The sequence below is a fragment of the Thamnophis sirtalis genome, unplaced genomic scaffold (genome assembly GCF_051295495.1).
Source record: "Thamnophis sirtalis isolate CommonGarterSnake01/CBP01778 unplaced genomic scaffold, rThaSir2_p1.2 scaffold_11, whole genome shotgun sequence".
NCBI lineage: Eukaryota > Metazoa > Chordata > Lepidosauria > Squamata > Natricidae > Thamnophis > Thamnophis sirtalis.
Genome location: NW_028261391.1, coordinates 55,089,998 through 55,108,814, shown reverse-complemented (window position 1 = coordinate 55,108,814; position 18,817 = coordinate 55,089,998). Strand labels below are relative to the sequence as shown.

The 18,817-nt window shown below is 40.1% G+C and overlaps 1 protein-coding gene across 1 annotated transcript in view; it reads left to right on the top strand.

The window, feature by feature from the left end:
- Nucleotides 1–18,817, top strand: part of LOC106544109 (guanylate cyclase 2G-like) — a 50,753-nt gene that overhangs the window by 550 nt on the left and 31,386 nt on the right. The window lies entirely within an intron of this gene.

Below are 18,817 nucleotides of genomic sequence, written 5' to 3'. Positions count from 1 at the left end.
GTTTAAATTTTCTTTGAACTATCTATAGGCTCTTCCACTCTTAGAATTTTTTCATTAAACTTTAATTATATACCATTGTGTATAGGTGTGACATTTTATTTATATAATGACCAGCATGGGTTGACATTTTCAAGTATTGTAGATTTTTGTGGATCTCAATTTCAGTTGAAAATAAGGAATGTTTTGGAATCTTTCAATGTTATCTTTTGGTCAGAATTGGATATTTGCAAAAGGTATTTGCTGCTTAGAGTTTGTAGTCTTCCAAATGTGAGACAGTACCAGTAAATATTTGTATTTGTTTGAGGTGTTTTATTCAAGGGCAGTCTTTACAGATGTGGGAGTTTGAAAACATTATTTATTCTATCCTTTTATTGTTTGTTGAAATACAGCAGATCTTTCCAAAATGCAAAACAATGTCCTCCCCTTTAAAGCTTTTCTTTTATTTTTGATAAAAGATTTATTCCAATCATCATGATTAATTAACATTTCCTTCTCCTACAGTAGATTTGCTCTTTACTTGACTCCATTTCTTTCTCCATTCCCTTTGTGAATCATATTTATTTATGGAGAAATATAATCTGGGCAGATTTTCAAATGCTTTGAAATAAATTACAAAGATTCCAAGTTCTGTATAGTGACTTGTTTTATCTCCTATAGGCATAGATTTTCTCTGAAGAAAAATAAAATTATACTACGGATTGGTTGTACAGTTTGATGCACATTTCTCCTTAGAACTGTCTAGTAAAAAAAAACCTCCAGTCTATCAGTCTAGTCAGTGTGTTGAAAATTAAGTTTACTTTACTTAGCAGTTATTTTTAAAAAGATATTTAGAAGATTAAATATAAAGTTCTATAAAGCACCCAAATTGAGGAACGTATTGACTTTCTACAAAGTGTCACATTTTTAGCAGTTTACATTTGTCTCCTCATCACTATCTTATATTCTAAACACATGTTATTATTTTTCAGAACTATCCATAGTCCCAGATTAGGCAGTAAATCCTATATAAAAACACTTGATTCTTAATATTATAAATTATAACAATTATATTATAACTGTTATTTTAAGAATTAATTACAGAAGTGCACTAATCAAACTTTCAAATCTTGCATGCATACAATTGTAAATTTTTAAATTCAGGTCAGAAAAACCTAGCTCTCTTTATGTTATTGGACAGTTCCTATGATCCTTTGCCATTGACCATATATTTGGAGATGGTATACACAGTTGCAAAGCCATGGCTTTGCAGGGCAACTGTAAATGTTAAGAAATATATATTTGGCAAATAATTGGACTTATTTGTGTCTAATCTTAGGTTTACCATAAGAAATCTAGACTGAAAGAAAAAATCACTCTACTATCCATATAAATCTTGCATTTGATATCTATTGCTCAAAGTAAAATCACCTTTGAATTGATCTTGATTCCTAATGACTGTGCACATATCCATGTGGTTATTTTGGCTACACTATTGATATAGTTTGTCACTTTTCCCAGAATGCCATTTCAAGTCCCCAGTCTAATCCACAGATTTTACATTTATATGGCCACCTAACTGGAAACTTATTGCTTAGCTTTACCATTGACAGTTGAATTTAAGGCTCAAATGAAACTGCAAACAGTATAACTGTCAGCATCAATGTGCTGATTTGTTAGGACAATCATTCAATAACATGGCTGTAAGATTTCAAAATCAATGGGTGTGCTTCTGGGATAACATTTTCCTAACTTGAATGCAAGAACTAGTGCTACACAATAACCATCGTAACAGATAGAGAAAGAAAAGGGGGAAACAAAATGGAGATATTTTGAAATATTCAAAATGTTTTGCTGTGAAAAACTGGTAAATTACATGGACACTATATTGTATAGTACTTTCTAGTTCTTATTCTATCCAGTTTTTCAAATTTCTTGTTTCCTCTTAAAGCTTAGACAAATAAAATAGAGCAACTTCTTTATGTTTTATTTCGGTTTATTCAAGAGTACAAAAATTTTATTTCAGACAATGTGCAGATTATGTTAATTAGATTTAGGTTGCTTTGAAATAATAAAGCAAATAAGGCATGTCTTAACTCCTAATTGAGTTCAGAGGAAATTAAGTGCAACATAAACCTATAAGTTTAATGAGCTACTTCTTCCATTATTGTTTTGTGCAAACACAAAGTTATGCAATCATGAATTTCTCTAGGAGGATGATTCCTATCATGCATTCTATTTGGAAGCACTATACAATATTTTCAAGCACTATATTTTTCAAGAGCCCTGCCAAATATCCGCAAGCAAAGATTATTATATATTAACACATTGGGGGCTTCCCCCCCAAAAAAACACCCCATGCATTAGCCTGATTTCAACTAATATCAACTAATGGTTTACTGGGTGGAGATTCTGGGAATTAAAATCCAACACATTTGCAAGGTATTGTCTGGGGAAGACAGATTTAATAACTTTGTCCATGTGCAAATATCACATGTATATGCACACTAGTTTTTTTAGATATCACAGGCCACAGAAGGCTACCCCTAATCAAAACATGCAGTGTAGACTTTTTAAATTTATAGATATTGTGATATAACATAATGTCTGTGAAATAGAAATACAGTAGTTGTGTTTTTTTCCTTGCATTGGACAATCTATTAGTGTTGGTTAGAAGATTTTTTGAAACTGAATCCTTTCCCATAAAAATAGTTCATAGTGTTGCAGCTATACCTACAAAATGGAACATGTTTAGTCTTTTGCAGAATTAATTTCCAGAAACCCTCCCCCCTCCCCCCAGGCAATCCCAGCATTTGGGGCTGGATTTAGACATACTAGGGGCCTAAACTATGGCAAGTAGTAGAGGTTCTATTTGGTAAGTATTAACAGAATGCTACCAAGATGAGGCAGAGAATGTCTTTCTTTGCAAAGAAAGTATCCATACACACAGCAGGAAAGCATATTTTAACAGACTCTTTCAGATTGTCTTGGCTCAAACTGTACTTTGGGACTAATTTTGGTTGTACCTACGATAACCAGATCTGTAAAGTTTTATATACATAAGCAAAATATTAGCTGAATATACCAAAGTTCTATATATACTATATAGGACTAAAGATGAATCCTAGCAATTCATTTTCTGATCATGCAGAAATCCCAGATCACTGTGAAAAAAATTAGTAGGAAAATTATCTATCAGTATTGTTCCTTTTTTAGCTCTCACCCAAAGCAAAAAGGAGTAAAAACAAATCAGTCTTCTGGATTTTATCATGTTACTATTTGCCATCCAGAAGGTCAAAAAGTTCAATTGTGCTTCCAAGAGCAAATGATTTGTATTTCTTCTAACCATTTTTTTCAGCAGTACAATGAAAGTCAGATTCACCATTTGGTAAAATAAATCCCTTTGTTTAGGCATGCTGGTATATATACTTAACTCCTTATCATTTTTCAGGTCTGTTTGTTTGCGTTGATAAATAACAATGTTTCAGATGAATGGACTTTTTTTTATCTTCCCAATTATTTCAAATGAAATTGTCTGTTCTTCCCTTAGCACAATATGCACAAGCTTTACTATCTTATATGTTTTATCTTTTAAATTATATTCTTATAATTATAGTCTTAATATAAGGTCAAATTCAGTGAAGCTAAAACTTCACTGAAACATGAAATAGCTTTGACCTGTACAATATGACATATATATTGTTATATTAAAATGAATAAAATATTCAATTTTTCAAAGATTGCTGCTCCTAAAAACACCCCACATTTCATATAGACCAGGGGTGTCAAACTCACGGTGTCACAGCGTCATCATGTGATGTAGCAGAACTTTTTTTCCCTTTGCTAAACTGGGTGTGGACGTGGCCAGCATGTGACACATCCGGTCCGTGGGCCAGGAGTTTGACAGCCCTGATATTGACTACAAATAGAATGCCTCTTATTCAGTATGCAAGGTGGGTTGAGATGCTTCATCTGAGTATATGTTATCTGGCTGCTACTATAGTGTGGCCAAAGACAAAAGTACCATAAATACCCACATTTCAAAAACAAGATGGCAAAACAAAGTAGCAGACAAGCCTTATACTGAACAGTGCCTAGAGATTTTTTTCCAACACTGCTGTGCTGGATTTCATATTTTGATATTCTATTCCCATTGTTTACATCATTTATACTGTATATTTGTGGGATTGACCATGCCATGTCATTGCAATCCAACATAAATTAGGAAGGAGATTTCAATCAATCAGAATTGGTATTTTCTTCCTAATTTATGTTAAATTGTAATGACACAGCATAGTCAATGTTTGGTTAAGATCTAGCATAAGGTTGAATGATAAATTATGCGATCTATAGCACTACGTCTCCCAGCATCCCTCAATCTTGGCCACTCTGGCTTAGGCTGCTAGGAGTTGTAATTTGGAAGGGCCATATTCTGCGCGTCTAATGTTTAGAATAAAATTAAAATTGCCTTTTAACCAAACTCATCTCTTAGTAACTTACATGGACACAACTGTTATAAAAGTTGTTTGTCATTGTCTTTATTTTTCTACTGTCTTGCTAGCATATTCTTTAGCCATAAATTTTCTAGATCAGGCTGGCTTGGGAATTCTGAGGGATGAATTCCACAAGTCTTAAAAGTTGCCAAGGTTGGATACCTCTCTAGAGAGTCATTCTTTCAAGTGTTAACTAAGGCTAATCCTGATTAGCTTTCTAAATTAACTATGATGGGTTAACACAAAAAAGCAAAGTCAGATTCTTTGTGAACAATTTGTATGTTCATTTTCAGCAACCCTTAAAAGAAACAGTTAATTTTGCTCTTAAAATTAAAATAGCTCTTAAAAAGCTACTAGACATTACTTAAACATTTCTGACATCTCATCAAAAGCAATCTCATCAGACTTTTTTTAAAAACACAGAATTTTAATTTCCATGGGAATATAATTAATTATGGGCACAGCCTTGTGCATGTATACTTAAATGGAAATAATATCAAATTCATATTTTATATATGGTTGCAATTAAATATGGTTAGATTCTTCCACTCCCACAAGCCTAGATCAAGATCAAGCACAGAACCATAATATAGTTAAATTAGGTGTTGCAGGATGTTCAGTGCTTTTCCCATGTGCTTCACATCTTTTAAGATGGGGTAGTAAGCATTTTGAGTCTCTTTGTATATAGGCTGTCCAATTGAATTCAGTGGCAAAATAGATATTTTAAGCAAAAACAAATAAACAAAATAAATAGAGTATTAATAGCCATGCTTCTGCCACTATAGCATCTGCCCATTTTCTTAGATCAGACAGAGTTGGCTTGTTCTCGGTCTCACTGAACATGCAATGTTACCTAGGCCTAAGAAGCAAACTGCTCTGTATAGTACATGCACTCTGGACAGCTTCCTCGGAAATGTGTTAGGCTCCCAACTGCCCATCTTCAAGCATGATGAAAAAACGTGGCTTTTCCTTCAGACCTTGGGTTAGGGTATTCAAACCCCTCCGCCCCCAATTGATATGTGTGTGTGTGTGTGTGTGTGTGTGTGTGTATGTACACACACACACACATACACACACACACACACACACACACACACACACACACCAGGGATTTTTTCTCTCCCTCATTGTTTCCTTGAAGCTTTTTTATATTATGTTGTTTTTGTACTTTGTTATATTATGTTGTTTTCCTAATTTTTATTCATAGTGTTTTTCTTTTTCCTTGGTGGTGGCAGTGTTAATAATAGCAATAGCAATAATACCACACCACACAAACAATGTCATGACTCAGAGCCAAGCATCACATATAGCCAAGCATCACCAGTGTATTTCTTCTTCTCCTGCTTTTATTTCTATCTCATATTTATGATTGTAGAAAGCTAGTTTAGTATAATAATGAATTACAGGCCATAGTGATGCTAAGACATTATGTTGGTTTAGATGTGGCACTAAGCTATAATGTGCTTTGATTTTTTGTTCTGGACTTGGTTAGGCAAGCTAATTCTTATTTATTTAATACAACATGGTTAAGCAATTACAGCTGATACATGTGTTGCATGAATCATTATGTTCTCACAGCCACCTATGAGTAGAACTTGTTTCTTGTTGCAACATTTTGCAGCTTGTTTTTTTTAAAGAAAACAATTTTAAAGAAAACAATTTTAAAATCACTTCAAATGCAAAACAATGTTCTGCCTATTTAATTTATTTCACCATGGTTGATTGAATTATTTATAATTATATATAAATTACCTATATTTGATAAATACCCTGGGTTCACTTACCACCCAGTGGATGGACATCTCATCAGTATACTGTACATTCCACATTTGTTAAGGAACCACAACAGGAGAGGAAAAAGTATTCTACATTGGATTGTAAAAATCTTTTTGAATGATGTTTCTAAAACAGGAGAGTGAGATAAGAACTGTGGCAAATTCTGAAGAACCAGTGACCACTTGTTCAAAACCTCTACAGATGAGGAAAGGACAGGGAATTACCCACATGTGCTCCAGACATTTGCTCCTCACAATGAAACCTCAGGACAGAGGCTTCCTGGGGGGGGGGAGAGGTGTTGAATACTGGGGAATGAGGGAATCAGCCATTATGATCATAATAGTACTAGACCAGTGGTGGGTTCTGGATTCCAGTGGAACCAGTATGGTGCAACAGGGCCGGGCACCCACCACATGAATATGTGCAGCATGCGCACACATGCGTGCAGCATGCACATGCGTACTTACTGCCTGTGATGCTCCGCGACACCTCCACGATGCTCCAGCTGTTTGGCGGAGCATCGCGCAGGCAATGTGTGCTCCGTGCACCTGCACGGAAGCCCCCAAAACTTCAAATATTGGTAAGGAGCGCGGGCGGGTGGACCCTCCGGAGCACTTTACCGGATTGGTACCTGATGCTCCCGACAGGCACCGGTATGCCCGTACCAGGGCATACCGGTAATAACCCACCACCCTACTAGACTAGAGCCTTTTTAAAGGATGTGACTTTTCAAACTTGTTTTCTTACCTCATTTTCTAATAATTTTTAGAAATTACTTATTTAACTATTTTAAGGATATTATAAATCTTCAGAACAAGTTTGAAAAGTCATTTGATGAGCTTACTTTCATCTTCATGCAAAAGTAAATTTATCATAAATGTATGAATTTAAAGAACTGAAAATAAATGGAAAAAAGCTAAATGTAGGTGAAGGGACGGCAGAACCTGGGGATAAAGTGAAAAAGGAGATAAGCTTAGAATCCCTATATAGCCACAAGATAACGAAGTCCAATCCCCTTCTGAGTGCTATTGACACTTATCTAACTCTAGGGAGCTGCCAATCACTAGATGAGATAATTCCTCTGGATAGGCTTTTATCAATTAATCAATTTAATTGAACTTTCATGTGTGGACCTGGTCTTTTGTGCCTGACATTAAATAAGGTTTTGATCTAAGAAAATTATAAACAAAGGTCCAAACAAATTTGGAATATTGATACTTTTACGATACAATTTTGGAAATAATTATATAAAATAAACAGATTTTCATGGGAACTAAGTCTTAAGTCTTTAGTTTGCATATCTTAAGCCATAACTGATATTGGACACTTTATGATTTCAATAATTAGAAACACTAGAAGGGACTAAAGTTTCCAGGCAGAAAAGGAGTGATAGGGAAAGTGTAAGCTTGCTTTTGGTTTTTAGTTAATACAGGGTCTTACAAAATAATACAAAACATTATAACATTTAAAATATTACAGGAGATTTTCAAAGGATGATGCAGTAATTAATACCTAGAAGGTCAGCAGTGATGACTGCTTCTAAGGATTGATTTTTGTCAAAAAGATGTTATTGAAGGAATGAAAGAGATAAAACAAATTTTGCTTGATGCAGAAAAAAACCTCCACCTCACTTTTTAGGATTCTGTGGTCCATATTCAGGGTAAAGGTATGGATTATAAAATATGGAGTGTGTCTATAGTGAAAACAGAAATGACAAGAAAAAAATGACCAGGATAAGGGAGATTTCCATTGGATATACTAAAGTTGGTTAAAGCTTCAAAAAATCAAAGAGGTTTGCTACAACTGCAAAGAAGCCAATAGGATGGGGAAAAGAAATTTGAGGAGACCAAATCCTGCAATAACATCTTAATGAATTAAAAAGAATGTTGGAATAAAATAAATATAAAGTTGGTTTCTTTGATTAAGGTTAAAAATAAGACATATTTGTATCTCTGCTAACTCTTTACAGACTTTTTACAGGAATTAAAAGTTGATGATTAATAGATTTGTGTATAGATAAGAGATGGGCTTTGGGAAAAAGAGCTATTTAGTGCATTTATACTTGTGATGAAGATCAAAAGCCACACAAACAAACAAATAAACAAACACACACACACATTTCTTTTCCTTACTTTGCACTTTTTTATTATTTCTATTCCTTCTTCTGATTGAGTTTAGTTTGCATTTGCTTATACTATTGTAATCAAAATCTCCAATACAATTAACAAAAAAAAGCTTCTTCCAACATGTTAAAAACAAGAAAAAAATTAAGGAAACAATTGATCCATTGCTGGGAGAAAGTGGCAGGAAGGTGACAAGCAACAAGGAGAAAGCAGAACTATTTAACTCATGTTTTGCATCTGTCTTTACACAAACCTATCAAAAACAGCACCACAAAAATCAGATTAGGAACACAAGTTGAAATAGGGAAGAAAATGGTAAGTGAGCACCTGTCTACCATAGACGAGTTCAAACCACCAGGACCAGATGGATTAAACCCCAGGGTTCTGAAGGAACTGGTAGATGAGATCTCAGAACCACTGAACTATATCTTTCAGAGATCCTGGAGCACCAGGGAACTACCAGAGGACTGGAAAAAAGCTGATGTGGTTCCCATTTTCAAAAAACAGATCCAGGAAACTACAGACCTATCAGCCTGACCTCAATACCAGGAAAGATTCTGGAAAAGATAATCAAGCAACGAATTAGCGAACACCTAAAAGCAAACAAAGTAATAGCCAAAAGCCAACATGGGTTTGTCAAAAACAGATCATGCCAGACTAATCTTATTGCATTCTTTGATAATGTGACAAAATTAGTGGACCAGAGGAATGCCGTTGATATACAGGTAGTTTACTTGGACTTCAGTAAGGCATTTGATAAGGTAGTCCATAACCTACTACTAGATAAAGTAGAAGAATGTGGGTTAGACCAGTGTTTTTCAACCTTTTTGGTGCAAAGGCACACTTTTTTCATGAAAAAAATCACAAGGCACACCACCATTAGAAAATGTTAAAAAATTTAACTCTGTGCCTATATTGACTATATATAAAGTAATTCTCTTGAATCCTCCGTGATTGTTGCTATGGGTGCACGCATGGGACGTCAGTGACGTCCCTGCGTGCGCTACCTCCCGGCTGTCCCCGCGTTTTTAAAGTAAACGTGGAGCCGCAGGGACTTAATAGAGGCATCCCTGTGTCCCAAAAGCAACTTTCGGAACACAGACAATGTTCCCTCTAATTTTTTTTCAGTGTGAGCAGAAAAGTATAGTGTTTGAGCGGCATATTTTCATGCCTGAGCACCTGAATTTTTTTCACAGATGTCACCTAAGACAACAACGAAATCAGTATTATTTGAAACTCAAAGTTATGTTTATTCAAGGTACCCGCTTAATTAAAAGTGTTATATAATATCAGTATCACTTAACAACGGTCCTGCTTAGCAACCAAAATGTTGGCTCAGAAACTCTGGCATTGAAGCATGCAAGTCTTAAAGCTGTCAAGTTACACGACCTTTTCACCCCTAACCCTTTAGAAAAAAAAATCCCAAGGGTCTTCAAACCTGACAGCTTTAAGCCTTGTGGACTTCAACTCCCAGAATTCCTCCTCCACTCATGTGGGCTCAGGAACTCTGGCATTGAAGCATGCAAGTCTTAAAGCTGTCAAGTTACAAGACCTTTGCACACCCTTTAGGAAAAAAAACCCCAGGGGTCTTCAAACCTGACAGCTTTAAGCCTTGTGGACTTCAACTCCCAGAATTCCTCCTCCAGTCATGTTGCAGCAACATCATCTGCGTGGATCTGCTCTATCTTCGGTTTTTTTCACAGGGGGCAGGGCTGCCGCTGAAGATGCCAACGAGCCCCCGCCACCACTAGAATAGCTGCTGCCACCTCCTCCTCCTCCTCCTCCTCCAACAGCACCAACATATTTGCTGCCCAGTGCTGCAGCCGAGGTGAAGCCTCCAAAGCTCCCGCAGGTGCCCCCGCCCATGGCAGCGGCGGTGGTGCCTCCCCCTCCGCTCGGAGCACCTCAGCTGGGCTCTGGGTTACCCCTGCCGCCGCCTCCACCTCCGCGGTTTTTCAGAAGCCATGAGGCCTTTTTCCCTGCTCCCCCCCTCCGCCGCCTTCCTACTAGCTCCCGCGGCCAAATGGCTCCTCAAAAGCACGGCGGAGGAGGAAGGGGGAGGGATAACACGGGGGCCAGCTCAGGTGCTCTGCGTGGAGCCTCCACACACAACCGGTGTGCTCCACAAACGTTCCTGCTCACTAGCCCAAAAGGGCCCTCACTGTTTCTCCAGGCAGCCCTCGCCCCTCTGTCCAGCCGAAGGTCGCTTCTGGCCAGGCAGGCTCCCCGCAGCTGCTCAGAGGCTCGCTCTCCTCCTCGTAGCACCGTGAAATCCTTGAGTGGCTCCCAGCTCCTCTGCAATACAGCCAGTCCTTGACTTAGCCTCCACGCGGAGCACCTGAGCTGGCCCCCGTGTTATCCCTCCCCCTTCCTCCTCCGCCGTGCTTTTGAGGAGCCATTTGGCCGCGGGAGCTAGTAGGAAGGCGCCGGAGGGGGAGAGCAGGGAAAAAGGCCTCATGGCTTCTGAAAAACCGCGGAGGTGGAGGCGGTGGCAGGGGTAACCCAGAGCCCAGCTGAGGTGCTCCGAGCAGAGGGGGAGGCACCGCCGCCACTGCCATGGGTGGGGGTGCCTGCGGGAGCTTTGGAGGCTTCACCTCGGCTGCAGCATTGGCGGCAAATCCGGCAGTGCTGTTGGAGGAGGAGGAGGTGGCAGCAGCTATTCCCCTCAGCTTCGGGAGCCTGTGGCAGAAATCACTGCGCGCAGTTTGAAACGGCTGCGCGGTGTTTTCTTGAAACGGCTGTGCGGTGTTTCCCTTAGAGGGAACAGTGGACACAGAGATGTCCCGAGGCAAAAACACCCAGCGGGTGTTTTTCCCACGGCACACCTTACACTATGTCACGGCACACTAGTGTGCCGCGGCACAGTGGTTGAAAAACACTGGGTTAGACAACACCACCACCAGATGGATTCATAACTGGCTGACCAACCACACTCAACATGTAGTCCTCAATGGAACTGCATCTTCATGGAGGGAACTATGCAGTGGAGAACCCCAAGGCTCTATTTTGGGCCCAGTACTATTCAACATCTTCATCAATGATTTGGATGAGGGAATAAATGGGAAACTCATCAAATTTGCAGATGACACCAAGCTGGCAGGAATAGCCAACACTCCAGAAGATAGGCTAAAGATACAGAAGGATCTTGACAAACTTGTACATTAAACACTATCTAATAAAATGAAATTCAATGGTGAAAAGAGTAAGGTTCTACATTTAGGCAAGGTAAGGTTCTACATTTAGGCAAGGTCCCTTCCAACTCTGCTATTGTATTGTATTGTATTGTATTGCATTGTATTTTAATTACATATAAAAAAGTAAAAATCTTTTTGAAGAATGTGAATAGATAAACAGGAAGAATAGCAATAATAACAAGTATATCCAGGGTATATATCAGATGTCACTGATAACACAAAACATGAATTACAGAGTGGCAAGTTCTAGCAGACAACATCATTTGGTGCTGAACTGATACAAATCTGTTAACAAATGAAAACAAGCATGGATCTTAGAACATTCCACAATCCAACATGAAAAAGAAAGTGGATCCCTGTTATTAAGATCCAGTTCTCAAATTATTTCACATCAGAAAATAGTCCAAGCAATAGCAACAGCAATAGTACTTAGACTTATATATTATTCCACAGTGCTTTACAGGCTTCTCTAAGCAGTTTATAGAGTCAGCTTATTTTTCCCTACAATCTGGGTTCTCATTTTTCCAACTTCAGAAGGGTGGAAGGCTGAGTCAACATTGAGACCGTCAGAATCAAACTGCTGAACTGCTGGCAGCTGGCAGTCAACAGAAGTAGCCTGCAGTAATGCAGTCTAACCACTATGCCATCATTCCTAATATATAGACAGACAGACAAACAGACACACAAACACACACAAACACACACACAAGAACAAATACAAATAGAGATATTGATATATAGATATTAATCACAGTTGCTTGAAATGTACTCCTATGCAGGACTGAAATTTTGCTTTAAAATAAGCTCTAAAATTTTCACCATACCATATCTTTATAGTTTTAATATGCACACAGTTCACCTGTTGTGTTTCCTTTTCATTAGCAGTTTTTGTCTTGGACAAAAGAAAGAAAACATACTCTTTCATGAAAATCCCCATTCATTCACTCACCAGTTTGAGAGAGAAAAAACGCTTTCTTTCTCCCAAGAAGACAGTTCACATTACCTTCTCCTGACAATGCCAAGGTTGTAACTATAATAGCAAGTGTTCTAAAGTAAAAAAAGTGACTGTTCTGGTTCTTGTTCTTCTTTTATCTGATCCTCCTACATGCATAGACAGCTGTCAACAGACAGCTATCTTATAAGGCATAGTTTTCCCATGATTTATCATATTTCAGAGAATTTTCAGTCTTTTATAACTTTCAGGTGATAATCCAATCTACATAGTAAACTCTAACAGAAAATATGAGTACAAAAAGTAATTACCGTATATACTCGAGTATAAGCCGAGTTTTTCAGCCCACTTTTTGGGCTGAAAAAAGCCGGCTCGGCTTATACTCGAGTCTACAACTGGATCCGGCAGTGCTGTTGCCTGTTGGAGGAGGAGGGGATTCCTTCCTGCGAGACCCCGTCCAGAAAAATGCGGGGAGCGGCATTTGTGGGAACTCCGGCCGATGTCCACCCGTGGGGAGAGAGGGAAGAGCCCCGAGCGAGCCGCCTCGGTTTGGCAACCAAACCCATCCAGCCTTTTACCTCCCGTCCCCCCGCCCGCCTGCTCGCAGCCCCCTCCCCGGGCTGGCGCCAACTCCTCCCCGTGCCCGGCCTCCAGCCGAGGCAAGTCGGTGTCTCTTTAAGCTAGAGAGAGGAGGGGAGGGACGGCAGGGACCAGCCGGCTGACAATGGGCCGGAGCGGCTGAGTTGGAGCAAATTCCGCGGCGGAGGCGGCGTCCCAGCTCCAGCGGCTCCGAGGCGAGCGGCTTGGCCCTTCCGCTGGGCGCTCGGAGATGAAGGCGCGCTGGCGCTGAGTTGAGCGGTGAGCTTGCCGAGCGCGCGGCTCCGGGAAGCCCCCCTTCTCCTCCCTGCTGGAAGCCGAGCCCAGCCGCCCCAGGGCTCCGGGAGGCAGGACCCGGAGGCAGCCCAGCCCTGCCGCCACCCCGCGCCCTCCACCCGCTGCGGGAGAGGGGACCCCGCTTTCCCCTTGCCGGATGCGTCCCTGGCGGAGCTGAGCCATGCGGCGGAGGCTCCCACTCTGGTTCCGGAGCTTGCTGTGCCTCTGGCCGGTCCTGGTGGGACCCGCGGCAGGTAAGAGGCGCCGTCGAGCGCCTCGTACAATGATTTATGTATGAGGTTTAAGTGACTGAGACACTGGCTACGCAGCAATGTTATTTCTGACTTAGTATACTATGAAATCCCCCAAATCCTCCCCACTCCAGGGGAAGGATACTATGAAATCCCCCAAATCCTCCCCACTCCAGGGGAAGGATACTATGAAATCTACATTTCCTCCCCACTCCAGGGGAAGGATACTATGAAATCCCCCAAATCCTCCCCACTCCAGGGGAAGGATACTATGAAATCTACATTTCCTCCCCACTCCAGGGGAAGGATACTATGAAATCCCCCAAATCCTCCCCACTCCAGGGGTAGGATACTATGAAATCCCCCAAATCCTCCCCACTCCAGGGGTAGGATACTATGAAATCCCCCAAATCCTCCCCACTCCAGGGGAAGGATACTATGAAATCCCCCAATTCCTCCCCACTCCAGGGGAAGGATACTATGAAATCCACATTTCCTCCCCACTCCAGGGGAAGGATACTATGAAATCCCCCAAATCCTCCCCACTCCAGGGATAGGATACTATGAAAGCCACATTCCCTCCCCACTACAGGGGTAGGATACTGCAAAATCCCCAATTCCTCCCCACTCCAGGGGAAGGATACTATGAAATCCCCAGTTCCTCCCCACTCCAGGGGAGGAAATAAATATTCAAAAACATTATTGGTATCTATTTTTATTTTTGAAATTTACCGGTAGCTGCTGCATTTCCCATCCTAGGCTTATACTCGAGTCAATAACTTTTCCAGGTTTTTGTGGTAAAATTAGGTGCCTCGGCTTATATTCGGGTCGGCCTATACTCGAGTATATACGGTACTAATATTTTAGGAAATAAAGGGACTTTATTGTCTAGAAATACCACTGTCCAGAAAATTATGTCAGTTACTTTAGATTTTGTACAAGATGCCAACCAAGTCATTTAAATATATTGTGTCCCATATAACTACAACTTTGGAGAAAATGTAGTTCACTCTATATTCCAGAACTGCCAACTTTGGTAGTTAGACAAAATCAAGAAACAGACAAGATCCATGAATAGAGTTTCTGTCTGCCTACAGTATCTTACATTGAACATTATTAAGTCAGAATTATTTTTAGCTTTTTTACCATCCTTTTCCCCTTTTCCAGATCTAAGTAGTCACCTCCTCAGTTGCTCATTTATTCACTAATGAAGATTAGACTCTTCTTTTTCCCCCCCAAAATATTTACTGATTTATTTACCAGTTCTGTTGTGATGAAAAGGGGATAGAGATAGTATTGATAGGGAAAGGCTTTGTTCCATTTATAGTAGTTTCATCTCTAATTGGGCTATTGCAAACGCAGCATTAGGATGTATCAACCTATTGGCTTCATTGGGAGCTGGCCAGAGTTAGTTGGAAGATACAAAGAGTCCAAGTCAGATGAGCAGTGTCAAAAAGACATTGCAATCACAACTGCACTTCCCACTCAAGCGAAATTAAATTGTGAAAATATTGATCCTGCAATCTCTGCAATCACTATGAAAGTGTGATTACGGGACCAGGGTAATGCAAGGTGAAATAGCAAACTGTCATCAACTTTTTATCATAGAAGTAAACAATACAGGTATAAGCTTCCTTGGATCACTGACTTCATTCTTTTAATGATGTGGAGAAATATTGAAGAAATATTGATAATTCCTGGCTAAAGAACTGGAGGTGGGGCTTTTGAGGAAAATATCCAGTTTGTGCTGTGCCTTCTATGTATTTTTTTCCAGCAAATCTCACTTGCGAGTTCAGGTGTTCCCTTGCAGGTAAACATTTCTATGACTGTAAGATGTCCATGTGAATGCTATTTGCTGAAGTTCTGTTTTTCTGCTTTTTATATTTGAATTTGAATTTGAATTTCCTTTATTTGTATGCCGCCCTTTTCCCTGGGGGGACTCAGGGCGGCTCACAATTCAAAAAGGGAGGGGGGGAAAGACAAACAGTATTCCAATATGGAAACAATACAACATATTAAAAGAGAGCACAACAGTCACACAATTCGGGTGGGGTTGGAATCTTAACCCCAGGCCAGCCGGGACAGCCAGATCTTCAAAGCGGCGCAGAAGGATTGGAGGGTGGTGAGGGTCCGAATCTCCACGGGGAGTTCGTTCCAGAGGATCGGAGCAGCCACCGAGAAGGCTCTCCTCCGGGTAGTTGCCAGTTTGCACTGGCTAGTAGATGGAATTCGGAGGAGGCCTAATCGATGCGATCGTATCGGTCTAGTGGAGGTAATTGGCAGTAGGCGGTCTCTCAAATACCCAGGCCCACTACCATGAAGGGCTTTATAGGTGATAAGTAGCACCTTGAAGCGCACCCGGAGATCGACAGGCAGCCAGTGCAGCTAGCGGAGGATAGGTGTAACGTGGGTGAAGCGAGGTGCACCCACAATTGCTCGCGCGGCCGCATTCTGGACTAGCTGAAGTCGCCGAATGCTCTTCAAGGGCAGCCCCATGTAGAGCACATTGCAGTATTCCAGCCTAGAGGTCACAAGGGCACGAGTGACTGTTGTGAGGGCCTCCCGGTTCAGGTAGGGACGCAACTGGTGTACCAGGCGAACCTGGGCAAATGCCCCCCTGGTCACAGCTGACAAATGATGTTCGAAGGTCAGCTGTGGGTCCAGGAGGACTCCCAAGTTGCGAACCCTGTCTGAGGGGTGTATAATTTGACCCCCCAGCCTGAGAGATGGAACACTTGGCCAATTCGCGGGAGGGAAACACAGCAGCCACTCGGTCTTTTCTGGATTGAGCACAAGCTTGTTGACCCCCATCCAGTCTTTAACAGCCTCCAGACCCTGGCTCATCACTTCGTTGAGTTGGCACAGGGTGGACAGATACAACTGGGTATTATATGATTTCTCAATGTAGGAATTTTTAAAAAAAATTGATTTAAGTAAAATATAATCCACCAACTCTCAGTAGCTTCATGGGAGGCATTCAAAAGGCAACATTCCATTCTATAGAAACTAAATTTCCTAGCCAATTTCATTCTAGATACACATGCCCTTTTTTTTGCTTAATGTTTCTAATGTACATTAATCTTGCAACCATTTAGTGGTTTCTTAATGTAATTTGATTATCTTAATTCTAAGACTTGTTTTTCCAGTACATCTTGTGGTTTTTTGTTCTTCTTCTGAACATTAATTATGAAAGTTCTTGACTCATTTTAGAATTGTGAAACAATTTCATTAGTATATTTTTATATCAGTATATTAGTATATATTTTTCTTTTCATATATGCATATATTTCCAACATGTAACTCTTTTTTGAGATAAGCAACATTAGGAAAGGAGTAAGAAATGATAAACAAAAGTTAAAAATAGAAAATTGGGACAAAAAGCAAATAATGTTTAACTGATCAAATTTGCATTTATGTTATTTTTCATACCTCTGCATATTCATACGTGTCCAGGGTAGTGGAAGGGGAACAAGAGAGGTTAAATAGAAAAATGTACCTCATCATGAAAACTCTCAACAACATTCTTCTCTGGAAAGAAATTTTGTCATTTTAGTATTGTTGGAATTAGAAAGAATGCCTATATTGTTTGGTTTTCTAAACTTCGCCATAGTCTTTTTTGAGAATCTTGTCCCTTGTTTCACATAGGTTTAGTGGCCTTCTCTGCACCCTCAATCCATTCATTCTTACTTTATATATTTCCTTCACAATTTTTTCCTCATTCCATTTTCTCTACATGACCAAACCACTTCAATATATTTTTCTTGTACTGGACATCAACATTTGTATTTAAACCATATTCAGACTAGGCCTCCTCTGAATTCCATCTGCCGGCCAATGTCGGCTGGCGACTCCTCGGGGGAGGGCCTTCTCTGTGGCTGCTCCAGCCCTCTGGAACGATCTCCCCGTGGAGATCCGGACCCTTACTACCCTTCCGGCCTTCTGCAAAGCAGTTAAGACCTGGCTGTTCCGGCAGGCCTGGGGCTGTTGAACTATCCAGCCCCATTCAAGGTTACGACTGTTGTAGAATTTTAAATTGTTGTTTTTTATTTTATTTTTTTGTATCCCCTCCCTTTTTTGTATCCCCTCCCTTTTTATTGTTAGCCGCCCTGAGTCTCTCGGGAATAGGGCGGCATACAAACTTAATAAAATGAAAATGAATTCATTTAGCATGTCTCCATTGTTGCTTCTTAAGTAACCATGTCCCCATCACATTCAATAATTGTATAGTGGTCAAAGTTCCTGGCCAGAGGCTTCTAGTGTGGTTGAGAAAATAATGATCCTAGCTGGCGTGTCCTGGAGAAGTTTCTGGGCAATACAGCCAATCAGTTCAACTTCACCATGGCACCTGCTGAACAGATTTTCGAATCACTATGAAATATGTTTTGTACTGGATTATTTCTGAGAACCAGTAACTTTGTTAAACTGATTCTATTATAATTTCATTGGATGGGCTTGTTTTTGGGAAATGTCTGGTTTAAATTATTTATGTATCCTCTGAAGTAGAACAGTTCTAGAGGAAGATGAAGGCTGCAAAGGAATACATTTACCCAACTCCACACATCAATCAGCTCTCATGTTAATAAACTAGTAGTATTTTTAGCCTTTGGCCAATTTGATATAGGGGGTTAAAATCAGCTCCACATCTTTTTTTCTTTTTATAATTCAGGGAAACTGAGGTTCTGCCTCCAGTTTATTTGAAAAATAGAGTAAGTCTAGTTTTCCCTTTTGAATGCTGTGGCTATATAGAATTTTTAGGTTGATTCTACCTTCTCCACTCATCTAAATTTCTTTTCCTGATTCCAGCCTATAAGCATTATTTGGAATGTATCTCTGTCTCTTCCTCAAACTGCTTCAGCAGGGGAAAGTTGTGTTTCTAGGCTTGGAGTCCTGACCTCCTCTCTACAAAAACATACCACAAGAAGATGGGAATGATGCTTTGCAATTAAAATAAACAAACAAAAAGGAGTGAGAATAGGAGCACTTTCTTTAAAAGTACCAAAGTTCTCTTTTCCCATTTGCAGTTTAATTTATTTCTATTTTGACCCAGAGTGGAGTTGAGACAACTGTAGTTGGATAGTGGATTTTGTAATCTCTTGTCGGTCAATTAAAGTGACCTATGGTTGACAGCAGTGGTGGCATTCAAATAATTTAACAACCGGTTCTCTGCCTTAATGACCAG